The sequence below is a fragment of the Onychomys torridus genome, chromosome 11 (assembly GCF_903995425.1).
Source record: "Onychomys torridus chromosome 11, mOncTor1.1, whole genome shotgun sequence".
NCBI lineage: Eukaryota > Metazoa > Chordata > Mammalia > Rodentia > Cricetidae > Onychomys > Onychomys torridus.
Window position 1 is genome coordinate 58,489,530 of NC_050453.1, and position 20,136 is coordinate 58,509,665.

The following is a 20,136-nucleotide window of genomic DNA, read 5'->3' on the forward strand; positions in this document are numbered from 1 at the left end:
ATAAAGTCATGAGGGTCTTTCTGGCTGCCTGCTCCAGCGGGGACACGGACGAGGTGAAAAAGCTTCTGGCAAGAGGTGCGGACATCAACACGGTCAACGTGGACGGTTTGACAGCCCTGCACCAGGTAGGACTCCCCTTTCGGACGGGTGGGCCTCTTGCCTGCAAGCCTGTGACCCTTCGAGCTGCCCCCGCCAAAAGTATTATTAGTGTCACCGAAGAGCCCTCTTGCAAAGACCTTGCCACTTCTGTCAACTCACGTACATTCTTGGCCACCTCCTTCCACTCAGCAAATCTTTTTCAGATCCCAGGGTGAGGGTCTTTGCCTGAAGGACGGGGTGACTGGTGGTCAGTGTTTGTATTTCCCTCCACCTACTTGGGTTGCCATGGTGACCGATGATTTGGTCCTTGGTCTTATCTCTATAGGTTAGTCATCTTGACTTCTGTCTTGTGCCTGTATCGTCATGTCACTCATGCATACACTTAGTGTCATTAGCCTGATACCCTTTCAGAAATTCAGCTTTCTGTTTGTGTGGCCCAGTTATCAAAATGTCTTTGGCCCGTTAAAGAACAGTCCCAGTAGTGGATTAAGACAGGCGGCTCTTCCGAAATGACACTTGTTGGGCTGGTGTGTGGTTTGTGCCTTCCCCAGGCCACCCTTAGAACACCCTTGACCTCATTGTTACGGGTGTCTTATTTTCTTTGCGGGAGTGCTACCTCTGTCAGGGACAGAATTCTTTCTGTCTGGTACTTATAGAAAAGACTTTCAATTTGATTTCTGAAGCCCTCTGTAGAAGTGATTATCTTTAAAAAAATGAAATGACTGTATATATGGATTGCATGTAATCTGAGAGTTTGGTAATAACGCCTTGATTTCTCTCACTCATGCAGCAATATTCTCTGCATACTGACTGTTATAACTCCACCCTCTCTTCCCAGTTGAACTTCATCAGTTATTTTGGTGAGCTGAGAGCTGGGCACCCACTCCTCCTTCCTTCTTCCTTTCTTCCTCTTCCCCCCCTTTTATAGAGCCTGGGTCTAACTCTGCTCTCAAATGTGTCCTAAGCATGCCTGGGCAGAGAGGGCCTGGGTAGCTATACACAGTCTATGCTTAACGCAGCCAACATTCGGAGACACTTGTAGGCTAGTGTTTCGGTGTCTGACGTTCTCTCCGTGTATTATGGGCTCTGCAGTTCCCAAATTCTTCAGAGAACTCACTCTATCAATTAACCCACCTCACTCTAATCTTTCTCTGTCATCAACATCCAAAGTCTCTCTCACCTAAAATAACACCCCAAACACATCCACTCAACTAGTAACCACCTAAAGGACACCATTATTTTAAGTACATTACAAATATAATCTCACAAGTTACAGCTTATTTTGCTACAAATTAGATGAACACTTCTTTCTTTTCCTTGCAGTGTTGGGGACTGAACCAAGAGTTCTTAAGTTTTACTCAGCCTTTTGTTTGTTTGTTTTTTAATTTTGAGCCTTAGTTGCCCAGGCTGACTTTAAGCTCACTTTAGGAGGCCCTTAAACCTGTGATTTTCCTGCCTCAGCCTAATGAATATATATATGTTTTGTTTTGTTTTGCTTGTTTGTTTTTTGAGACAGGGTTTCTTTGTATGTAGCTCTAGCTGTTCTGGAACTCAGAGATCTGCCTGCCTCTGCCTCTGGAGTGCTGGGATTAAAGGTATGCACCACCACCACCTGGTTTATGAATATATTCCTAATGTTAATTTATTAAAAAATTTTCCATACTCTCACATTTGAAGATATTTTCCTACATATCCTTTAAGTTTAAAAACTAACTTTAGGCTGGAGAGATGGCTCATGGGCTCTGGTCACTTGTTGCTGTGCCAGAGGACCTGGGTTTGGTTTCCAGCACCCAAGTGGCAGCTCACAACACCTTGGGCACCAGGCATGCAAGTGGTACACAGCCATACATGTAGGCAAACACATAAATTAAAAATAAAATTTTGGAAAAAAAAATTCTGAAAAGGGGGTTGGGGATGTAGCTCAGTGGTAGAGCACTTGCCTAGCAAGCACAAGGCCCTGGGTTTGGTCCTCTGCTCCAGCAAAAAACAAACAAACAAACAAATAAATAAATAATAATAAATAAAATAAAATTTTGATCTTTATATTTAAATCTTTCAGCTACCAGTAATTGTTTTATGTGCATAGCAAGAGGTAGAAGATCCAATTTTAATCCCCCCCCCAATGAATAACCAATTTAAAAAGCACTATTTAAAAAAAGAAAAAAAAGGAAACTCCACCCTTCTAATATTACTATGATTTAATTTCCAAACACGTGTGGATCTGTTTTGAGTCTTCTAAATTTGTTCCACTCACATCTGGACTATTTTGAATCAAAACGCACTGTTCCAGTTCCTACAGCTTATTTTTCATTTTTATTGAAATTGTTTTTAGTTCAGAGGCTGGGGATGTGGAACACTTGCCTAGTATGAGCAAGACCCTGCACTACTAAAGGTATGTGAGGGGGTGGGAGAAGGCTCCATAGCAGACCAGCCATCAAGTAAATAAGTATTGCACATATTAGGCTGGGCATGGCTGGCACACATCTATAATCTCAACAATTGGGAGGCTGTGGCAGGAAGCCCATCGTGGGCTATGTAGATGGAGGCCAGTGTTGGGTATATGAGACCCTGTCTCAAACAAACAAAGCTATGTTCTGGTCCTGTGTGGTCAGTCACACTCGGAATTAGAGCACTAAGCAAGGTGAAGTAGGGTTACTCTGGGTCTGAGGTCAGCCTAGGCTATGTGTGAGATCCTCTGTATTAGGTACTTTTTCCTTGCCGTGTCAAAACACCAGACAATAGCAACTCAAGAAAAGGAAGTGTGTATTTTGGCTCACAGCGTGAGGATACAGTGCAGGGCAGTGGGGACTGCACCTCTGCAGGAACAGGAGGCAGCTGGGCACCCTGCTCCTGCTTCCATAGTCAGGAAGCAGATATAAAAGCTGGCACTCACCTCAGGGCCTGGGACCCCCTGTCCACAGAATGATCCACCCATATTTATGGTTGGTCTTCTCACCTCAATTAACCAATCTACAAATGCCCTTATGGACATGCCCAAGGTTTGTCTCCTAGCTGATTCTAGATCCTATAATTAAGTTGACAATACTAACCATCTCACCCTATCTCAAAACAAAAATCCCTCTATTTTTTACTTATTTCTTACTAGTATACATAAACATAATTGATTTTAACTAAAACCTTAATTCTGAAGTTGAATCCACTTGAGGTTAAGAAGAAAGATGGTAATCCTAATAGTCAGTAACATCCATGTGTAGTGGATAGCCATCCCAGCATTGGCCTGGAAGTTCCAACCCCCATTGAGGCTTTGGTAATGGTCATGCCCACAAGGCAGGGCAGAGGAGGAAGCGGAAGACCGAGGATTGAGAGGAGATCTGGCGCTTGGTTCCGGGACTCTGGACGCTAGAGGTAGACCGAGCAGAGTTCTCCAGAGAACACCGTTGGACTGCGCTATACCTTTGTCAGACCCTGTAACCTACCCCTTTATTTGTAAGTTACCCCACAAAATAAACCTCCCTTTTAACTACGTGGAGTGGCCTTAATAATTTCACCAATATCTGGCGCCCAACGTGGGGCACGAACCCATGACCCTAAGATTGAGAGTCTCATGCTCTACCGACTGAGCTAGCCGGGCTGTCAGATACTCTAGGCCTGTAGCCAATTTGAATGCACCAACGATGCTGAGAAACATTAGGTGACTGTCCAGGCTGCTAGCTGTCTCTGTCTACTCTTGCAAGACTCCCGAAAGTTGCTTGCGTCCTTCTCCCATTTCTCAGGTATTATTATATTCCTTCTCAGGTCTTTGATGAGGTTGGAGATTAGCAGTTATAGTTACAACTTAGTATATATACATATATAATATCTTAGATAGAATATATTAAGTATTAGACTCAGGTTCTTTAGGATAGGACACCTTTTGAAATGATCTTTGTAACATGCCACCTACCCATGCCCTAGACTTCCCTGGATTTTACTATGTTTTTTTTTTTGCTTGATATTGTTTGCACTTATTGTAATTCCAACTTATCTAAGTCATTATCCCTCATTACTCCTGGACAATATTTGATAACCATCTCTTTGTATGTAGTCTTGTATTAGGTTAGAACTTTCTTATTTAGACAAAAGGGAGAAATGTAGTGGATAGCCATCCCAGCATTGGCCTGGAAGTTCCAATCCCCAATGAGGCTTCGGTAATGGTCACACCCACAAGGCAGGGCGGAGGAAGTGGAAGACCAAGGATCGAGAGGAGATCTCGCGCTTGGTTCCGGGACCCTGGACGCTGGAGGTAGACCGAGCAGAGTCCAGAGAACACCGCTGGACTGCGCTATACCTTTGCCAGACCCTGCAACCTACCCCCTTCATTTGTAAGTTACCCCACAAAAAATAAACCTCCCTTTTAACTACGTGGAGTGGCCTTAATAATTTCACCAATATCCATGTAAGTTTACTTCTAATTCATTTCCTGTCTTGTTTTGTAGATAACTTCCATCTTCACTAGAACTGACACCTGATATTCTTTTCTGATTTCCAATCTCAAAGGGAAAGCTTTCAACACTGTGCTCAAGGATGCAATTGGCACGTCATTTTCTTCTAATTTTGTCCTTACCCTTTTGCTATGTTATGCTAGTCTCCTAAAATGAGTTAGGGAATATTGTCACGTTTTAATATATTGATAGTCTAGGAAATGGTTGTTTGGCAAAATTACATCTTGTCCTGGTGTTAACTTTTTGAGAAAATTAAATTTTGATTTAACCCATTTAAAAATATTGAAAGTTGCCGGGCGGTGGTGGCACACGCCTTTAATCCCAGCACTTGAAAGGCAGAGCCAGGCAGATCTCTGTGAGTTCAAGGCCAGCCTGGGTTACAGAGTGAGTTCCAGGATAGGCTCCAAAGCTCCACAGAGAAACTGTGTCTCAAAAAACAAAAAAACAAAAATAAAACAAAAGATTTATTCAATTTTTCAACCAATCTTGACAAATTAAAAATTACTACAAAGCATGGTGGTGCACACCTTTAATCTCAGCACTCCAGAGGTGGAAGCTGATAGATCTCTGAGTTTGAGGTAACCTAGTCTACACAAGACGTACCAGGCCATCTAGAGCTACAACATGAGACCCTACAGATGATAAATTTTAAATAATTTAGATAATGCCCATTTTAAAATTACTTGTTTTAAAAAAAAAATACTGTTGCTGGGCGGTGGTGGCACACGCCTGTAATTCCAGCGACAGGTGGATCTCTGTGAGTTTGAGGCCAGCCTGGTATACAAAGCGAGTTCCAGGACAGGCACCAAAGCTACAGAGAAACTCCCGTCTCGAAACCCTTCCCACCCCAAAAATACTGTTTTAGCCAAACAAACCTAGATGACACTTACTGGTGATCCTACCACTTGGGAGCATGCCAACAGTTTCTGTTCCTATCTTTATCACTGACATCTTTGTACTTCCTTAGTTTTCTTTTTCAGATTAAGGTCATTTTCCTCTTTTGCAGGTAACTCCCCAGCCACCCACCCCATCCTCTCTCTCATTGTTTTGAGGCAGAATCTCATGTATCCCAAGCTGTTTAAAACTTGCTATGTAGCTGAGGATGACTCTGAACTTCTGATCCCCCTCTAAGTGTCGGGATTACTGGTGTATACCACCATATCCAATTTATATGAAAATGGAGACGGATATTTGGCAAGTACTCTACCAACTGGACCATATCATCAGTTTTCAAATTTTCTCTTTAAATGTAAACATGTAAGGCTATATGCTTTCCAATTTATATTTCATCCCCCGAAACTGTGATATAAAGAACACTCTTCTATCCTTGGTATTCTAGGCTGGCCTAGAAGTCTCTATGTATGTAGCCCATGCTGGGTCCATATCCTTCTGCCTCAGCACCCCATATCACAGGCATGTGCCATCACACCCAGTTGTGTTAATGGTTTCTAACATGTTACTTATATCCTTTAAAATTGTTGGGTCTTGCTCAGTATGTCCTATGTGTGCTTAAAAAGAATATCAAAGTTAGGGAGACAGTTCAGTTGGTAAAATGCTTAACATATATTTTGAGGACCTGAGTTTAATTCAAGAACCCACACCAAAAGTGGGGTGTGGTAGTGCATGAGTATAATCTCAGCACTTGGTTGGGAGAGAGAGAAGAGAAAAATAACTTTGATAAGTTATCCTCTGATCTTCCCACATGTGCTATGGTACACACGCACACGCACACAGAATAAATGTAATAAGAATGAAAATAAAAATTTGTGTTGCTCATATATACAAAAATAAAATTATTTAATGCCAAAAAAGGTATCTCTTCAGCAACTTAAAAAAAAAAAGTTTAGCTATTTGTGGTGACAGAGAGCTGTAATCTTATTGCTTGGGAGGCAGAGGCAGGAGGATTACTGAAATTTCATACCAGCTTGGTCTACAAGACAAGTTCCAGACCAGCTAGGGATACATAAAAGATCCAGTCTCAAATAAAACAGGGGGGTGTGTGGGTGGGGGGACACGATGGGGGACGGGAGTGATAGACAACTGGATAGGAGTAGTTCAGTGATTAAGAGCACTGTTGCTTCCACAGAGGACCCCGGTTTGATTCCCAGCACCCACATGGTGGCTTGCCACTATCCATAACCCCAAACCCAACAGGCTTGCATGCATATGCTGAAAATAAGTGCATCTATGCAAAACATTTATATACACTAAGTAAAAATAAAAGTAACTGGTCCTCTGACTCCCTATCCATACAACAGGAAAACCTCAGAATAATTTGATTTTTCACTCTTGATTTACACTATTTCGTATCTTAATTCTATTTCTTTTAAGACAGGGTTTCTCTTTGTAGCCCTGGCTGTCCTCGAACTCAGAGATCGGCCTGCCTCTGAGTGCTGGGATTAAAGGCATGTGCCACCAAGCCCAGCCTCTATCATTTTCTTTAAGCCCAACAAAGCATTGTTATTTTATACAGTATTTGTGAAGAACTATTTTCAGAAAAACAAACCAAAACAAAAACCTTCCAAATATGGGAGACTGGCAAAACAGGTCAGTGGGTAAAGGTGCTTGCTGCATAGGTCTGACAACTTGATTTCAATCCCAGTAGTCCTCAAAGCTGGCTTTTGACAACCAATTACAAATAAAACTCTATCTACAATTATAAACTATATCTTTGTAGAAAAAATCTTCTCTCCGTGCCCTTCCCTCTTGGAAGTCTTGGTAGTGTTCTTCAGCAGTGGGTATAGTTGGTAATAAGGTGACTCCACTTTACAGAGGAGGAAATGGAAACCAAGAGAAGTTGTGTGTATGAAGAGCTAGGGAGGAGAGCAGTTGCTTGTGAAGTGTGTGTGTGTGTGTGTGTGTGTGTGTGTGTGTGTGTGTGTAAAGGAAGGAGAGCAGTTGCCTGTGAGTATTGATTTTTCAGATTGGAATCACAAAGCCCCATAGCCCACCGAATAAGGAACTGGATGTAAAATGTGACCGAAACTAAGAGAACCACATTCAACTTTGTTTTTTTAAGATTTAAACTAAAATTTTTTCTGAACTCTTTGGAAGGGTAAATTCTCCATACAGAGGTCAGCCGGGAGTCTTCCTCAATCAGTCTCCACCTTTCTATTAAGTATTATTATTATTTCTAGTATAACTCAGTAACCTTGTTTATTATTTGTATTTTGGTTAGTGTGTGTGTATATGTGTATGAGTGCAGGTGTGTGTGCCCTCATGTATGTGTGGAGTTGAAAGGACAGCTTAGAGAAGTCAGTTTTCCCCTTCCATTGGGGGTTCTGGGTTCTGGGTTCTGGAGCTCAGTTGACAGGTTTGCTCAACAAGCATGTTTACCAGCTAGCCTCCTTTCTTTAAAAGTGACTCTGCTGGCTCAGTTTAGTCCTTCCCAAACATTTGACTGTTACTCTGGGAAGTCACTCATGATAGACCCTCCCTTCTAGTTCTGTGTCTTTACATGCTCCCCCCTCCCGTTCAGTTCCGTCTCTTTACCCCCCCCCTCCCCCATTAAGTTCTACCGCTCTCTGCCTTTATCAAGAGACAGATTGTCTTGGTGCCTCTCCTCTCCTCACTAACACCCTTGATTGTGAAGGGCAGTGTCTCGTAGTTGATGCACTCTTTACATTCAGTAATCTCCTGAAGTAGGAGAGGAAGGGGATGAGAGCTGTGGAATTTTCTTTCATCTACAAATGTAATAGAAAAGTTCTTTCACGTTTACAGGCTTGGCTGTTGAATTGAATGCATGTACTCAATACTAAGTAAATTCAGTTAAAGATTAATCTGCTCAAAAATTTGATGTCACGTCAAATTTTCTGGTTTGAATGTTTCTTTCTTTCTTTTTTTTTTTTTTTTTTGAGAAAGGGTCTTACACCATAATTTAGGCTAGTCTGAAATTCACTGTGTAGCCAAGCTGGCTATGAACTCATGGCATGCCTCCTGTGTACTGAGATTATAGATGTAAACTGCTTCACCTTGTCTGTTCTAATGGGGAACCATTACTTTGAACCTTTATTGGCCTAAGAACTCTTGGTAGCCAGTTGACAAAGAGATACAATGTGTCTCTCTATGATCTGAAGAACTCTTTTGGGGGGGGGGACAGGGAAATTTGAGACAGGGTTTCTGTGTAGCTCTACCTGCCCTGGAACTCAACCTGTTGACTAGGCTGGCCTTGAACTCACAGAGATCTGCCTGCCTCTGCCTCTCGAGTGCTGGGATTAAAGGCAAGCACCACCACTGCCCAGTTTATCAAAACTGGCTGTTATTCCAGTTCCAGGAGGTCTGGCACTCTCTTCTGGCTTCTGGGTATCAGGCATGTATGTGGTGCACTGAAATACACGCAGGCAAAACACCCATACATGCAAAGTAAAATAATAAGACAATAAAATGAATGTTTCACCTTGTTGTATGTCTGTGCACCACACGTTTAATTCCCACAGAAGCCAGAAGAGGGACATCAGATCCTCTGGAACTGGAGTTACAGATGGTTGTAAGCCACCTGATATGGATGATGGGAACACATTTAGGTCCTCTGGAAGAACAGCAAGTGCTTTTAGCCACCGAGCCATCTCTCCAGCCCCAAATTTTATTTTTTAAATTAGTATGCAAAGTATTTGATATCATAATGGCTCTCTTTCTTTTCTTTTCTTTTTTTGGTTTTTCAAGACAGGGTTTCTCTGTGTTGTTTTGGAGCCTGTCCTGGATCTCGCTCTGTAGCCCAGGCTGGCCTCGAACTCACAGAGATCCACCTGCCTCTGCCTCCCGCGTGCTGGGATTACAGGCATGTGCCACCATCGCCCGGCCTCTTTTCTTATTTTGACTTAAAGTAAATTCCTAATGGCATTTTAAAACAGAGTGTGTTTCAGTTGCTTCTCCACTCGCATGGTCTCTTCTGTTCTCTTCCCCTCCCCTACCTTCTCTGTATCACCCTCTTCTGCTTTCATGTTACAGGGGTCCTTTTGTACACTCCTTCTTCCTTGACACTCCCTTTCTTCTAGGGTTTTGGAGCCTTTATGCTTGTTTATACCCATGCATACATGAGAGAGAACATGTGGTGGTTGTCTTTTTGAGTTCGGGTCATTTTACTTAATATATTTTTGGGCTCATTCCATTTTCTGGAAAATTTCATTTTTCTTTACAGTTATGTAAAATTCCATTGTGTACTGCCTTAGTGACTCTTCTATTGCTGTGAAGAGATGCCACGACCAAGGCCGCGTACTGAAGAAGGCATTTAACTGGGGGCTTGCTGACAGTTTCAGAGGGTGAGTCCATGACCCTCATGGCAGGAAGTGTGGTGACAGCAGGCAGGCAGGCACGGTGCTGGAGCAGTCGTTGAGAGCTTACATCCCGATCCACAGGCAGAAGGCAGGTGGGGGATAAGGAGGGAGGGGGAGGAGAGACAGAGATAGACAGACGGACAGACCGGGCCTGTCTGTTACGGGCTTTTGAAACCTCAAAGTCCACCCCCACTGACATACCTTCTCCAACAACACCACACCTCCTAATCCTTTGGAAACACTGCCACCAACTAGGGACCAAGCATTCAAATATATTAACCCATCTTCATTTAAACCACCACATATCTATCACGGTTTAAATGTTTTTATTACTTGAATGTGTGTATTTGTGTGCCACAACACATGTGTGGAGGTGAGAGGACAGCTTTTGGGAGTTGGTTTTTCCTTCCATCATTTAGATCCTGGGGATTGAACACAGGTCATTCGGTTGATGCCAGGACCTTATCTTGCTGGGCTTTCTTGCAGGCACTTTATCATCTTTTCCTTATCTGTGTATTTGTTGGGCATCTAGGCTGGTTCCATTTTCTTGCTATTGTGAACAGGGCAGCAGTAAACATGGATATCCAAGCATCTCTGTAGTAGGATAAAAATGGACTGGACATATTTTGATGAATAATTAGGATTTGGTATGCTACATTCAGTGTCCTAGAGGGCTCAGTGAAGAAGGTGCTAATTTAATGATTATAATCCTTGGAAACCCTTCTTTCCATACAGAGGCACTTCCATTTTATTTATATATACTCATGAGAAATGTATGTGTTGATATCTAACTTCTTTATTTAATAAGAATATTATTTGATTCCCACACATCTTGGTTTCCTCACAATTATGGACTTGGTCTAGGGTTAGCTGCATAGAGGTTTGTAGTTGTACACATTCTGGATTTGGACCCTCAGAGTAATCTCAGATTCGATTCGAATTCAACTTGTCTAGCCTCTGCTATCCTTTTTTTTTTTTCTTGAGACAGGTCTGATTGTGTACCCATGCCACCTCAAACTTGGAATGTTCCTGCTGGGATTCCAAGCATAAGCTGCCATGCCTGGCTGCCTCTGTCACTCTAGAACGGCTTTAGGAGAATTGCACGTTTTGGGGAAGAGACGTGAAGAGTGGGCAGATGAGAGGAGGAAGGTAGACGGTTTGCACTCAGGGGTGGGAGAAGACTAAGAGAATGTGTGTGCACTTCAGTAGAAAAGAGTCTGTTTGAAGTGCTAATGTGTATGTAAACACAAGGCTTGTCTTTTAGTCCCTTCCCTTTCATTCCCGTCATAACTTATTCCTCTCACAGTCTCTTGGTCTGTGAAGTGACTTACGCCTTCCACCACTGTTGAATTAACTGCTTAGTGTCTGAGCCATGGCAGTGTGGGATCTGGAAATCCCTGTGGGCTTTCAGGGTTGTTTGTACAACTGTCATCCATCCTGTGTCATTTCAGTAGCGCACCGAGTCACACTGTTTAAGATGATGCATCAGGCTATGCTGGCCCCTGGCCCCTTGCCCTGTGATCAGGACGCCCGAGTTTCCATGCCTTTGCACACCAGTCAGATTTGAACACTGCATTTTTTATTTTTATTTTTTTGCTGTTGCTTTGAAGTGAACATGGAATTGACTTTCATTTGTATTTGTTACCTGGCCAAATATCTCTTTGCCCTTCTTTTTCTTCATATTCTTTCCCTCTCCACCCTTCTCCTTCCTTCTCTCCTTTCCTCTCTTTTTATATCTCTCACTCTCTCTTCCCCTTCCTCCCTTTCTCTCTCTCTCTCTCTCTGTATGTGTGTACAGTGCCATGGCTTGGTGTGTAAGGTCCCTGTGTGTGTGTTTGTGTGTGTGTGTGTGTGTGTGTGTACAGTGCCATGGCTTGGTGTGTAAGGTCCACCTTGGTGTATAAGGTCAGAGGAGATCAGGAGCTGGTTCTCTTCTCCCTGGGGTTCTGGGATCAAACTCAGGTCATCAGGCTTGTTGGCTATTGCTTTTACCTGCTGAGCCATCATCTCCCTGGACCTCCTCTTTTTCCCTCTGTCCTCCTCTCCCCTCCCCTCTTCTTTGAGACATTCTCACATAGTTCAGGCTGGCCTAGAACTTAGCAAGCTGAGGATGAACTTGAACTTCTGATCCTCCTGCCTCCACATCACAAGTGCTGAGATTATAGGCACATGGTACCATACCTATTGGTTGGTTATTTTCACTTTTATTATTTATTTCCTAAACATTTATTTATTTGAGTGAGTGAGTGAGTGTGTGTGTGTGTGTGTGTGTGTGTGTGTGTGTGTGTGTGTGAGGACATTCAAGTTATTTCCAAGTTGCTATAAACATTTGCAGAATTTCACTATATGATAGCTTAGGTTGACCTTGCCTGGCCTAAGACAGATTGTAAAGATTGTTACAGTCACCCTTTGAGAGTACCATGAGCTCTGACACAGGTGTATGACTTCCACTATAATGAAGATAAGACTTTCATTACCCTCACAATTCAGTCCTTCCTCCCTAGAGAAATCACAAACCATGAGGATCTTAAGATACATATCAACAGATATGAGTCTTGCTTGATTCTGATAAACTTACTGTTTTGCTTATTTCAAGACAGGGTATCTCTGTGTAGTCATGGCTGTCCAGGAACTTCCTTTGTAGACCAGACTGGCCCCAAACTCATAGAAATCGGCCTGGGTCTGTCTCCCAGTGCTGGGCTTAAAGGCGTGTGCCACCACCGCCCGGCCAGGAGACTCTTGAGGTGTCCACTCTCACTCCTCCTTGGCCTACGATAAACACTTTCTCTCCCTCTCTCTCACTTGACATTTGGGTAAACGACTGAAACTGTGATTGCTTTTACTTATTTCTTAGAGATGCTCGCAATTTGCAAATTGAAGTACTTGCAAATGGAATCACATAATGTCTAATTGGCTATAAAATATATTGGGACAGGGTTGAAGGACTTACAAAAGAAACAAGTTTATTCATCAGACCATTTTATTTTTGTATTTTTAAGTATCCCATAATAAAAAGCCTTAAAAAAAATGAGCTGGCAAAATGGCCCAGTATGTACAGGTACTTGCTGCCAAGAAAGCAGGAATGCATATGGGTAGGAAAGAGCAGACTCCCACAGTTGTCTCTGAACTGCACGCACATGCCCTGCACATGAGAGTGCACATACACAATAAATACGAACAAAGTTGTAAGAATTGTGGGTAAAGTCGCTAGTTTAGGTGCAGTGTGTGGACTGCTGAAAGGCTCAATGTGATGTCCCGAGTTGAGTTGAGGAGATCCGTCAATGCGTGATGATGACAAGGGTAACACTTCTGCTGTACTGTGTACCCGTTTCATACTGCTTTCCTCACCAGGGCCTTCGGTGCGCTTTGCAAGCGCTCTGCCACAACCCGTGTTCAGTCTGTCCATCAGCTCACCTGAAGTGCCTCTTCTTTGGAAATGTTGTTCAAAATTCCAGTGCAACAATAGCATTTCTTGGGACTGGAGAGATGGCTCAACTGTTGAGAACACTGGCTACCTTCCAGAGGACCTAGGTTCGATTCTCAGGACCCACATGGTGGCTCACAATCATCTGTAACTCTAGTTCTGGGGGTCCAACACCCTCTTCTGACCACTGTGGACACCAGGCTTACATGTGGTGCACAGACACTTTTGCAGACAAAACACTCGTACATATAAAATGAAAATAAATAAATCTAAAAAAAGAAAAAAAGATTTCTCGGCCCGGTGACAATCACTAACTAGTGCATGGTCCGTGAACTTGTGAAAAGAGACTTTAAAGTCTTAAAACAAACTCCCAGACTCAGAAAGCAGACCTGCAGGGCACTTGGGGTGTGTGAAGGACTTTCTGCACAGGCACTGTCTCATGAAGGAGAAGACGGGTGTGTGGCAGCTTTTAGGCAGCCAAGTGTGGGCAAGTGATGGGCTTGTCTCAGAAAATGGAGCTGACATTTGGAGCATTCATATGGAGATTGGATTGGCTGGCTTCTTGTGCTCTTTGAGGTTAAGAAAGAAAATCTGCTTTTCTAACCCAATGTGGATTTTACCATGAGATGTTTGGTTTGTGAGCTGTGCTCTGTTTATGTGCAGGCATTTCATGTGAGACAGTTTATGTTTTTTTCTTTTTTAAAATTTTACCTTCTTGGCAACATTTACTTTTTTTTTTTTTTTTAAATTGGTGACAGAAGTGTGAGATAAGACTTTAATATGCTCAAACAGATGGTATTAGGGTCCTGTGGACAAAGCCTCAGGTTCATGAGTTGCTTCATGCTGGTTTTTCTTCCCCACATTGAGACTGATACCCCTTGACAGTAAAAACGTGTAAAATGAGGGCAGAAGAATGACTCACCTCACTATAAATCACTTGGGGTAATGGACAGTGATTGTGAAGAGGGGCCAAGCTGCAGTCCAGCTGTTGAGTTCAGGTCACCTGCTAGAGAATTCCTGTGCTTCATCAACGCATGTTAAGTCAGCAGCTGGGGAGTGTGAGTGTGTAACAGACACTGAAACAGACCATCATTCCGGGTGCATCATTCCAGGTTAGAATGGAGGCTGTCCTGCTTTGCCCTATGCTGTTGCCATTTCATGACAGGATCACCAAGTCTCAAGGGGTTTGGTTTTGGAGACTGGTTTTGCAAGATTGCACTGACTGATCTGGAGCTCCTGGCCTCAGCCAGGTGAAGGCATATAAATTATTATAATAAGGGTTTTTAAATAATATTTTCCTGTTCTCTCTCTACAGTGTACTCCTGTGTTTGAATCATTAAAAATCGGATTGATCTTCTCTTTCTTTTTTTCTTTTCTTTTTTTTGAGACAGGGTCTTGTTAGATTGCCAGGCTGGCCTTGGAGTCACTCTGTAGCCTATGCAGGACTAGAGCTTCCAAACTTCTAATCTTCCTCTTTCAGCCTTCTGTGTACCTGGGGTTACAGGCCTACACCACCAATGGCCATTAATTAATGAATTACAGGCCTAAATGATCATTAATTATATCTTCCACATAATTAAAAATTATGTATATGGGGGTTTTGTCTGAATGTATATGTCTGTGCATCATGTATGTGTTTGGTGCCTTTGGAGGCCAGATAAGGGTGATGGATCTCCTGGAGCTAGCATTAGAGACAGTTGTGAGCCACCATGTGGGTGGTGCTGGGTATTGAACCCAGGACTTCTGGAAGAGCAGCCAGTGCTCTTAACTGCTGAGCCAACTCTCCAGCCCAGAAATGCTTTTTATAAAACAAATATTAGGGCTAGTGATTAGATGGCTCAGCAGGTAAAGGTGCAGCCCGCCTTTGGATGGGAAGAACGGACTCCCACAGCTGTTTTCTGATTTCCATGTCTGCTGTTGTCTGTTTCACCCCACACAAATACAAACTCAAAAACGGAATAAAATAAAACCCAGATTTCTGTTTGATGCCTTTTCTATCCTTTTTTTCCAGCTAAGATAGTATCTTCTTATGTAGCCTAGAACTTGTGATCCTCCTGCCTCAGCCTACCAAGTGTTAGAGTTATAGCATACACCACTGTGCCTATTTCCTGTTTCTTTTATGTTGTGGTATACATAGAAAATATCTTTTTTAGTAGTATTGGGAATTGAACCTACATGCTGTATGAGGACTCTTTGAATTACATCTCCAGTCCTCCTTTTTCTTTTATTTTAAGACAGAGTTTCATTAAATTACCCAAGCTTGCCTAGAACTCACTTCGTAGCCCAGGCAAGTCTTGAACCTGTAGTTCTCTATCTCAGCCACCCAGGTAGCTGAGACTATCTTTGTGTCATCAGGACTAACTCAGCAAATGACATTTGTATTGCTCCTTTGATACACTGGAGATTTGGAAGTTGTAAAATTTTATTATATTTTCTTTTTTACTAAACATTTTATTGAATATTTATACATGTATGCAACGTGTTGTGACCCATGCCCCAGGTACTTTACTCCCATTTCTCCCTGCCTTGCCCACTTTTCCCTCCCAATTTCGGGTGCTCTCTCTCTTTTTAAATTAATACTCACCGAGTCCATTTGGTGCCGCTTGTGTATTCATGGGTGTATGACCATCTACTGGAGCATATCCCAGGGCCCATTACCCTAAAGGAAACTGACTCTCCCTCTCTCAGTAGCTATCAGTGAACAATGACATGTTAGCAACTGGTGGGACTTCATGAGTGTCCCCCTAGATCCATACTGGGATTTGGTTGGCGTGATCTTGTAATCCCGGCCATTGTGAGTTCTTGTGTTCAACTGTGCTACCATCTCTGGCAAAAACCTTTTCACTGCAGATGTTTACTCTCTTGTTCTTAGAATCTTTCTGCCCCCACTTCTGTAATGAGCTCTGATTCTTTTGTGTGCGTGTGTGTGTGTGTGTGTGTGTGTGTGTGTGTGTGAGTGAGAGAGAGAGAGAGAGAGAGAGAGAGAGAGAGAGAGAGAGAGGCCCCGTTAAGAACTGAGCACTGTACAGTCTCTTATTTTTTGCACACCAACCATTTGTGAATCTCTGTATTATTTGCACCTACTGCAAAAAGAATCTTCACTGATGATGGTTGAAAAATGTACTAATTTATTGGTATAAAAGTAGAATTTAGGGGGCAGTTTACTATTTAGCAGAAGAATAGTACTGCTGGGTTCTTCTCTAGGGCTCATGACCTATCCAGCCATAGGATTTTGGCCCAGTTAACAGTACCAGGCATGGGGTCCATCATCTTATGGAGCAGACTTTAAATCCAATTCTTTCCTCACAACCAATCTAGATTATATCTTAAGAGGCTTAACTGCACATGAAGAACTTAGCAGCTCCAGGGCTGGGGCTCTGCTAGCTCAGTGGTAGAGCACTGGCCTAGCATGCACAAGCTCTGGGCTTGGTTCCCAATCTCTACCCTCACCGCCATATACACAAACCATAACAATAAAACACACAGCAGTATATAGCAGGATTACTTCTCTCCTATTTAATTGTGTGTGTGTGTGTGTGTGTGTGTGTGTGTGTGTGTGTGTGTGTGTGTGTGTGTTTTCTTTTGCTAAGTCTTCCTGCATAGCCCAGGCTGGCCTTAAACATGTGACCCTCTTTCCTCTGTCTTCTAAGTGCTAGGATTACAATTACAGTGGTTGGTTATTCCTGTAACATTCCTTCACTGTAGTACCAGTGGGCAAGTGGCATATCTTGTCAGGCCAGTATTTATTGTATCTCACAGGGTTTACAGTTGGCTGATGCTGATTATTATCAGTCATTCTCCCCCACCTCTCAACTCCCTGGTTACCATGCATAGAATTTTCTACAACCATGAAAGCTAGCCGGTAGGAATGAAGCTTCCAGGTTGGTACTGGACTAAAGTTGGTGGCATCTTAAGCAATAGGGTCTGTTTTGTTTTGTTCTGTTCTGTTTGTTTTTTCTCACTTTGTAGCCCCGGCTGTCCTGGACTCACTATGTAGACCAGGCTGGCCTCAAACTGGCAGAGATCCATCTGCCTCTTCCTGGGATTAAAGGTGTGCGCCACCTCACTCTGCTGGTGGTTAATTTTGATTGTTAACTGGATTGGATTCTGAAGCATCTAAGAGATTAGTAAAACACAGACCTCTGGACATTTCCAGAGAGGATTAGCTAAAGAGAGAAGACTCATTCCGTGGGCTGGGGCCCTGTTGGAGTAAAAAGGGGAAAAGAAGAAAGCCGGCTTGCTCAGGCATTCTCTTGTGGCAATCCCGACAGCAAGAGCCAAGCAAACAGTCTTTATTCACATAAAACTAAGAGACCCAAACGAATACTTTAGGAAGGGCCAGTCCTCCCCCACAACTTCTTACAGCTTTTATTGGTCTGTTTCCTGATGAGTCCCATGTCCATCAAAAGGAATTTCCGTCACGTTAGGCCTGTTTACAGGAACAGAAATTGCAGGAACAAACACCTTTGCAAGTAGATGTTTAGCTAGGAGCAAGAAAGGCATGGAGACTTGGCAATTGGACTCTAGTACACATATAAGAATAATGCATGTGTTTGTGTCACTTCCTCACCTCCTCCACTTTGCTTCCTGTTCATGGTTATGTAGGCTGCTCTGCTTTGCTGTCTCTTCCTGCTGTGATGACTGAAACCATGAGCCAAAGTAAATATGTCCTTTATTAAGTTTGCTCAGGGATTTGGTTTCAGTTATGGAACGTCTAATAGAGAAAGCTGGTCCTAGAGAAGAGGAGTCCTTCCTCTGACTACATGCCCATATGATTCAAGAAGTCTTTGAAACTGGTTTGTGGGAGAAGTAGGAAAACTTTCGAGATGCAGGCCAGTGCTATAAGCGGAGCTTAATTGGAGGTGCCTTTAAACAAACAAACAAAAACGATTTATTTTTGTGTGTGAGTGCCTGCAGATGACAAGAGAGGGTGTTGGATCCCGGGAAGCTGGAGTCACGTGTGGTTGTGAGCTCCCCGGCATTGGTGCTAGGAACCAAATTCTGGTCCTCTTATGGCATGAAGTGCTCTTAACTGCTAAACCATCTCTCAAGCTTAATGGAAGCTTCTTTTTGGTAGTTTCGAGTGCAGCGTGGTGATAGGGATTGCGAAGGTAACCATGCTTATGAGATTGCAGGTGCCGATAAGGACTGTGTTTAGGGATTGAGCTTCTTATAAGGGCTGCTGAAAGAGGAACTTAAAAGTGATGGTCTAATTATATGACAGAGGAGAGTTCAAGCTAGCTCACTACTCACATGGGTATTGTTGGCTGCTTTTAGCTAGGTTCAGAGTGAGAAGTGTGAGCAAAAAACAGAACAAAAGGGTTTGAAAAACTGGTAGATTAACTAGAAAAGAGGCTGTTAATTTGAGGCCAAGAAAGTGGTCACTGAAGAGATTGGGGTCATTAAAAAGAAGTTTAAAGGACAGTAGGAAAGATGTAATACATCTTAAAGGTATCTGAAGACTTGACTGGATTCCTTCCATGGCAAGTTCAAGGCTGTAAAGGGTGTAACTTGAAGCACTTTGCTTTGGGAAAAGAGACTGGGTCTCATGTGCTCAGGCTGACTTTGAACTTAATATGCAACAGGGATGATCTAGAACTGCTAATTCTCCTGCCTCTACCTCCTACGTGTTGGGGTTACAGGCATACACTGTCACATCTGGCTTTTTATTCAAATTTTAATTTATTCTTTTACAGTGACTAATGACATAATATACGCCTTAAATTATTTATTTATTTATTTATTTATTTATTTATTTATTTATTTATTTATTTGATGTGCATTGATGTTTTGCCTGCATGTATATCTGTGTGAGGGGGGTCAGATCCCCTGGAACTAGAGTTAGAGACAGTGGTGAGTTGCCACATGGAACTGGAGTTGAAGGTGGTTGTGAGCCATCAGACATGGATGTTGGGAACTGAACTCAGGTCCTCTGGAGGAGCAGCAAGTGCTTCTAACCACTAGTCCATCCCTCCAGCCCCTTCATTGAGTTTGTAAAGTTCATTGTATTTCTCTCCCTATTGCTAATCCCGCTGTTCTAAGCTTCTGAGTAGTGCTAAATAAAAATTCATAATATTCCCTGTTTGGCTTTATAACACATCCATTGCCTTTTGTATTAAAGTGGCAGAGCAGTAGAGTGGTTAGAAGCAGACCCAGGCTGTAGCCACTTGATGTGAATCCTGATTCCTCCACTCAGTGTTTTGTACAGCTCACTTCATCTCCTGGGCTGTATTTTATTGTAGGGGAAATGGGGGTAATAACAATTTCAAACAATGGAGTTGTTATGAGAAATAACTGAGTTAATGTGTGTAAAGTGCTCAGAACACTGTCTGGCACAATTTAAGTACTTATATGTGTTTTATTAAATAAAATAAAATACCCTTGTTGGCTTTTCCTTACAACTTACTAAGGTTGTGATAATTCTTGTTGGCTCTGTTACTCGTTTTTACTCTGTTACTCACTTTTATGCTTCCAACCACGTTCACTTCTTCACTTATTAGCAGCTGATTTAATCATCTACTTTTGCCCAATTTCTTCTCAAAAGACATTCAGAAGTGTCTTCTACACCTTTAGACTGTCTACAATATCGTTCCTCATTTCTTCCCTCTCTTACTGTCTGATTCCAGTCTTTGCAGGATATTACAAACCAGTTGTCTCTTGATTTCGATCACCATTCTCTTGTCCCCTGCTTTCTCCTTCCATTGTTCAAACATCTCTAGTTATGTTGTTTGCTTAGTGCTGGGGACTGAACCAAGGACCTTACGCATGTTAGGTATGTGCTCTACCACTGAGGTATAGCTCAGGTTCTAATGTTTACCTTCTGAAAAATGAAAATAGCTTCCAGAAGACCTTCTGTCTGTCTCACCTCTCTTTGAAAATACCGACATAGCTTTCTTTT

At 42.6% G+C, this 20,136-nt stretch overlaps 1 protein-coding gene and 1 non-coding gene across 5 annotated transcripts in view; one reads left to right on the forward strand and one right to left on the reverse strand.

Annotated features, from left to right (window-relative positions):
- Positions 1 to 19: 19 nt before the first annotated feature.
- Positions 20 to 20,136, forward strand: part of Ppp1r12b (protein phosphatase 1 regulatory subunit 12B) — a 219,607-nt gene continuing 199,490 nt past the window's right edge. For 2 of the 4 annotated variants that reach the window (XM_036201908.1, XM_036201907.1), the window contains exon 1: positions 20 to 125. The gene's annotated coding sequence lies outside the window, so the exon portion shown is untranslated. The remainder of the gene's footprint in view (positions 126 to 20,136) is intronic. The other 2 variants (XM_036201905.1, XM_036201906.1) reach the window with 1 other exon arrangement.
- Positions 3,619 to 3,691, reverse strand: Trnae-cuc. The gene has a single exon. It is a non-coding gene; the product is annotated as a tRNA-Glu (tRNA).